General features: G+C 42.7%; 1 pseudogene; it reads left to right on the forward strand.

The window, feature by feature from the left end:
- Positions 1–954: 954 nt before the first annotated feature.
- LOC132431915 (acireductone dioxygenase pseudogene) lies at positions 955–1,317 on the forward strand (annotated as a pseudogene).
- The last annotated feature ends 5,053 nt before the right edge of the window (positions 1,318–6,370 follow it).

Raw genomic sequence — 6,370 nt, forward strand, 5'->3', positions numbered from 1 at the left:
TGCGTGTCCGGAGCCTGTGCTCCACAACAAGAGAGGCCACAACAGTGAGAGGTCCGCGTACCGCAAAAAAAAAAAAAAGCACGTGCATCCTGATTGGTGGGGTTTTGCTGATTTGCACTGCCCTTGATTGTATAGGGATGTTTCAAGCAAAGGATGCAGCTGGGCTTGGCTTCTTACTGCCACTTGGCTCAGACTGCTTTATGTGTATTCATCTTGGGGCCCAAGCTGAGGGCACAGCAGCCACAGAAGGGAACCTCTGCTCATGACACAGGTGGAGATGTGAGAGAACATGCCCAATCATGTAAGCAAGTTTTAATCTTTTGGTTGTGTCATGTTTGCTGGCATCCATTGGCAGAAAAATGGCCAAGCTCAAAATCAAAGTGTGAAGAAGAATGTCCCTCTCATGGAGATGGTGTGGGGTGGAGTGAGTGAATAGTTCTAGACAATAATCCAATCCACCATAGAGTCCAGAGCTAAAAGTTTATTTTTAGAAAGTATATTTTAAAAGTGCATTCCCAGGGCTTCCCTGGTGGCACAGTGGTTAAGAATCCACCTGCCAATGCAGGGGACACGGGTTTGATCCCCGGCCCAGGAAGATCCCACGTGCAATGGAGCAACTAAGCCCTGCACCACAACTACTGAGCCTGCACTCGAGAGCCCGCCAGCCACAACTACTGAGGCCCGTGCGCCTAGAGCCGGTGCTCCGCAACAAGAGAAGCCAACCGCAATTAGAAGCCCACACACAGCAACGAAGAGTAGCCCCCGCTTGCCGCAACTAGAGAGAGACTGCACACAGCAACGAAGACCCAAGGCAGAAAAAAAAAAAAAGTGTGTTTCCAGGTGATTCTAAAGGAGAAGGACCACATATTGTGAGAAGGTGTTGACTTTTAAGAGTGGTGAGCAGACCGGCTGGAGCATGTCCGGGGTCAGGCAGCGGTGCCCCTGGGCCCGGCCATGGTGCAGGCCTGGTACACGGAGAAGTCAGGCGACGACCCGCAGCGGCCCCACCGCGGGGAGCCCGGGAGCCCGGTCGCCCTGGAGCAGCTGCGCGGGCTCGGGGTCCTTTACTGGAAGCTGGATGCTGACAAATATGAGAATGATCCAGAATTAGAAAAGATCCGAAAAGAGAGAAACTACTCCTGGATGGACATAATAACCATATGCAAAGACAAACTACCAAATTACGAAGAAAAGATTAAGATGTTTTATGAGGAGTATTTACACCTGGATGACGAGATTCACTACATCCTGGACGGCAGTGGGTACTTCAATGTGAGGGATAAAGAGGACAGTTACAATCAAGACTTTAAATTTTAACAGAAAAACTTGTACATTGTTTTTTTTTAGTTAACAATTCTGAGATTCAATTATACCTAATTCGTTATAATCAAAGAAAAACCCTAAATTAACCTCATATTTGAAGGGCAGTTTACTTTAAGTACTTTTTTGTTTAAACAGGATTAAAAACCTTTATGTCAAAAAAAAAAAAAAAAAAGAGTGGAGAGTATATATTTTTGCCACCAGAGGAAATCAGTGGTTTTCTTTCCTTCTTAAAGTTAACTTTTCTATATATTGAACTTCTACTCAATCTACTATTATTAGTTTCATGTCAGCCAAGTATACAAGTCAGGGTTTTCCAGAGATAGAACCAATAGATCATATATAGATATATAGAAGGAGATTCATTACAAGGGATTGGCTCACACATTATGGAGGATGAGAAGTCCCACAGTTGGCTGTCTACAAGCTGGCGGTCCAGGAAACCAAGTGGTGTATGTCCAGTCCAAACCAAAAGGCCTGAGGACCTGGGAGAGCCAATGGTAGAACTCCTAGTCCGAGTCCAAAGGCCCAAGGACCAGGAGCCCCAATGTCCAAGGACAGGAAAAGATGGTGTCCCAGCTCAAGCAGAGAGCAAATTTGCCCTTCCTTTGCCTTTTTGTTCTATCCAGGCCCTCAGTGGATTGGATGACGCCCACCTGCATCGGTGAGGGTGATCTTCCTTAGTCTATGAAATCAAATGCTAATTTCTTCCAAAAACAGACACACCCACAATGTTTTACCAGCTATATGGGCATCGCTTAGCCCACTCAAGTTAACTCCTAAAATTAAGCATCACATCAAGTGATCATCTGATTTTACTGTGTCTTCATTGTATCCACTGTAATTTTGTGTGTGTGGGGGCGGGGGGGTGGGTGGGGTTAAGATGGCTGGAATGTGATTTGGCCCATTTTTTTCCTTTTTCAAAACTTGGGTTCAGAGTTGAGTTAATGACTATCCTCTGTTTGGGCCACATATTTATCATGAGTCCATGTAAGTCCCCTTTTTTCATATTTTTTGAAAATTTTTTCTCTTTAATCCTCATAACCTAGTCTCCTTCTGTTCCCCTTCTCTACCTTTGGCAATGATTCTGAATCTTTAAATGTGTAGTTGTCCCTTGGTATCTGCAGGTTCCAGGAGCCCCCTTCAGATACTAAATTCTGAGGATGCTCAAGTCCCTTACATAAAATGGCACAGTATTTATATATAACCTATGCACATCCTCTCGCATACTTTAAATCACCTCTAAATTTCCTATAATAGCTGATATGGTGTAAATGCTATGTAAGTAGTTGCCATTGAATGGCAAATTCAAGTTTTGCTTTTTGGAGCTTTCTGAATTTTTTTCCTGAATATTTTTGATTGTTGGTTGAATACTTGGATGTGGAACCCCTGGATACAGAGGGGCAACCGCGTATCTTTCTGTTTGTATGTGTTCTTTCAAAGTGTGTATTGATAGTTTTGTGCTATTGTATTTTTAAATTATGTAAGTAGTACTGTGTTATCGATCTCATTTTATTCCTTATTTTTGCAATCATTAATTCTCTAATTACACTCATTCATGTTACCGTGCATACCTATTATCCATTGCTTCTCATTGCTATATAGTACTTGGAGGTTTGTATCCACCATTGTGTTTGTTTCCTTTCTCCCAAGGATGGAGGCTCAGATTGCTTCCAGTTCTCCACGACTACCAATAATCCTGAAAAGAAAATCTTCATACATACCCCCTTATGTGCCAAATCTTATGCTACCATCCTAGACAGTCTATTACCTCAATTTGTCATTAATACGCTATTTAAGGGCTTAAAGCAGGGAAAAGACTTGACCACATTTTGTTTTAGAAAAGTGACTAGATGTCATGTGTAAATGATGTTGAGTTTGGATAAAAACACTGAAAGCAAGGTGGTCAGTTAGGGTTCTGTTGATCATCCAGGCAAAGGCTGAGACAGAACCAGACAAAGTGAGAGAGAAGGAAGAGGGCAGGAGGGGAGGAACTGAGGGCAGTTCAGGGACTAAAATGATGGCTGTGACATCTTCTCTTGGATAGAGAAGGAAGTGAGAGCTTGGAATCTAGAACAATTCCTACATTCCTGGGTTGTATGATCGGGTAAAATGGTTTGCATTCTAGGATGGTTTCCCTCCAAGATGAGGAATGCTGGAAAAGGAGCAGGTTAGGGGAGATGGTAAAGAAAACAAGCACACCCATCAAGGACTTAATGTCAAATGAAAGCTCCCAAATGAGCTGTGTGTGTGTGCATGTGTGCATGTGTGTTTTAATTCCTTTTCTCCAAAAGCAGTGTACATTTTCCCTAATGTATTAGATCTGAGCACCTATTTTATTTCGTACTTGACACCTAATATATGTATGTATATTTGTATTAAATTCTAAATATAACCAGAGGGCTTGCTTATTAATCGAATTTCCTGAGGCATAACTCATTCCCATGAGGTGCTAATAATCTGATAACTTCAGGTCTTTAATGCTATTGATGAGAGCAGTTAAATAACTTCTGAAAGACTCTATTAGTCATATTTGTCTTTTAACTTGGCTAGAATCTGTGTTTCTTTCATTATCCCTGTCACACACACACACACACACACACACACACACACACACATCGTCCTGTTTTAGGAAACCTTCAACCATGACCATTTGATGTGTTATCCTTCAAAAGACAAACTTATCAGATCTAAAAGTATCACCTCAATCACCTTGCTTCTAGTAGGAAGACACTTGCCCCTGGCTTTTGAGAGAAGGTTAAATGAAGCCAGAAGGCTCCTGTGTTCTATCTCATTGACCTCCCCCCAAGGCTGTTCTCTGTGTCTTCCCACTGGGTTGAATCAGTGTCCCCCATTATGCAAGCACTCAGATGTGACAGAAACAGCAGCCTCTTTCAAGCAGAGGAGCAGGCAGTGTGAAGCCACCATCCAGCATCACGGGGAGCAGACTGCCTGGGAAGCAGTGGTGAGGCTGAGCCTGCTGGGCCCCTGGTACCCAAGGCAGAGCATCACTCCCCAGAAGAAGAGAGGATGTTGAGGAAAAAGGTAATAGGGTCAGCATGACAGAAGAGTTACAGCAATTTAAAGAGGGGTGATGGAATGAAGCCACAGAGGAAACTCTTCTCAGTGCAGCTCTGACAAAAATTCAAGAGGTGCAGCTCTTAGATTTCTGTAACATCTGGGAAAATTTGAACATGGTTTGGTTTGCTTGATTTGAAAATTGGTTAAATGCTATAAGGATGGAAAACCTCCAGCATTTGTATTAATCATGTAATTGTCACAGATCCATTCCAATGGAGTTTTGTGTTATTGTTGCTATTCATAGCATTTATTCTTTCTGGCTGACTTTGGGTGCATCTGATGTTCTAAAACCAACTTGGAAATCTACCACTACATGAAAATTCTGATGAGAATGATCGTTTCCACTTACAGGGAGTTATTACATGTCAGATTCTAATTAATTCACATAAGAATACTATAAGTGGGGCTTCCCTGGTGGCACAGTGGTTGAGAGTCCACCTGCTGCTGCAGGGGACACGGGTTCGTGCCCCGGTCCGGGAAGATCCCACATGCCGCGGAGCGGCTGGGCCTGTGAGCCATGGCCGCTGAGCCTGCGCGTCTGGAGCCTGTGCTCTGCAACGGGAGAGGCCACAACAGTGAGAGGCCCGCGTACTGCAAAATAAAGAAAGAAAGAAAGAAAGAATACTATAAGTTATGTATGGTTACAACAGTTTTGAAAATTAGAAAACGGTGCTGCTAGAGGATGAGGAAGTTGTCCAAGTGTTCTGTTTCTAACATACAATAAAATACTGGAGCTGGGACTTATTGTCTGGCTACAATTGTTCTTTGATTTGTCTTCCTGATTCTTAACATTTCTAAAAAAAACAAGTTTGGGTGATTTTAACCTTTGTAGTGAGCATAAAACACCTGGGAACATCAAAGTCAAGCCACGCTTATTACTTCTTCCTGGGATGCTGAGAATCTGCATGAAAGTTTTCAGATATAGCATCACACCTTTAACAACATAGCTTAATCAACTTGGGAAATAAATTCATCTTGGGGTCGGAAATGTATGTCAAGGTTTATATACGAAAGCCAGGGTTTTTTTTTTTTTTTGGAAAGCCAAGATTTTTCAAGCTTGTAAATAGATAGATCCAAATAGTGTGGCGACTTGAAAAATCATATGATTAATTCTTTAGATAGACACTGAAAAGTCCAAGTGAATATAAACATGGAAAAGGAGAGGTATTTAATCAGCCCTGGAATCTAGAAAAGTGATCTCAGCCACAGAATAGAAACTTCAAGGAATTTCTACAACATAGAACACAGATCAAGGGCAGATCTGGGCACATGATAACCATGGACAGGCTGGTAATTTAGTGCCTCTTCAAATGCATATTCTCTGGTATCTGGTAAGCATTTATTCATACATGACATGAAGGATTGCCTGAGCTGGGGGCACGGGGAGCTAATCAGTGCCCATGCAGAGTCTTAATGTCCCCTAACTTGTGCTTCCCACTCAGCAATTAATAGGAGCCTGCCCCCAAAGCCTTCCCCTCCCCTAAGCTCTCCAATGATAATCTCTTGTTACACAAGCAGGTTTCTCATGGGTTTAACCCCATTTGAAGCCAAGTATTCCTTCTCACCACATAGAGTTGGTCTTTCCTGCTGTATCCTTCTATCTCTGAGTAGTTAGATTAGTACTGTTTACTACATTTCTGGTGAGCAGTACTGTCTCCCCAAAGGAGCGTGGGTAAATACAGTTTTCTTCTTTTTCATGTTTCCAGTAATATTTTTGTTCCACAGTGATGCACCCCCAGCTCTTTTCTGAGCTTGGTGATTCCCTCAATCCACCTCTGATCCAAATGACACTAATTTGAAAGAAAATACAATCTGTGCCCCATCTCGCTGCTTGCCAACAGCAAGCAATTGGAAAATTACTCATCTAAAAGCTATCGTCTTTCCGAATTTGAAGCAAACAAGCATGGAAGTGGGGTGGAGCATGAAGGGGAGGACAGTGAGGCACATTTCAATCGCACCAGGTCCTGGG

Source organism: Delphinus delphis, chromosome 10, assembly GCF_949987515.2.
Source record: "Delphinus delphis chromosome 10, mDelDel1.2, whole genome shotgun sequence".
In the NCBI taxonomy this organism is placed as follows: domain Eukaryota; kingdom Metazoa; phylum Chordata; class Mammalia; order Artiodactyla; family Delphinidae; genus Delphinus; species Delphinus delphis.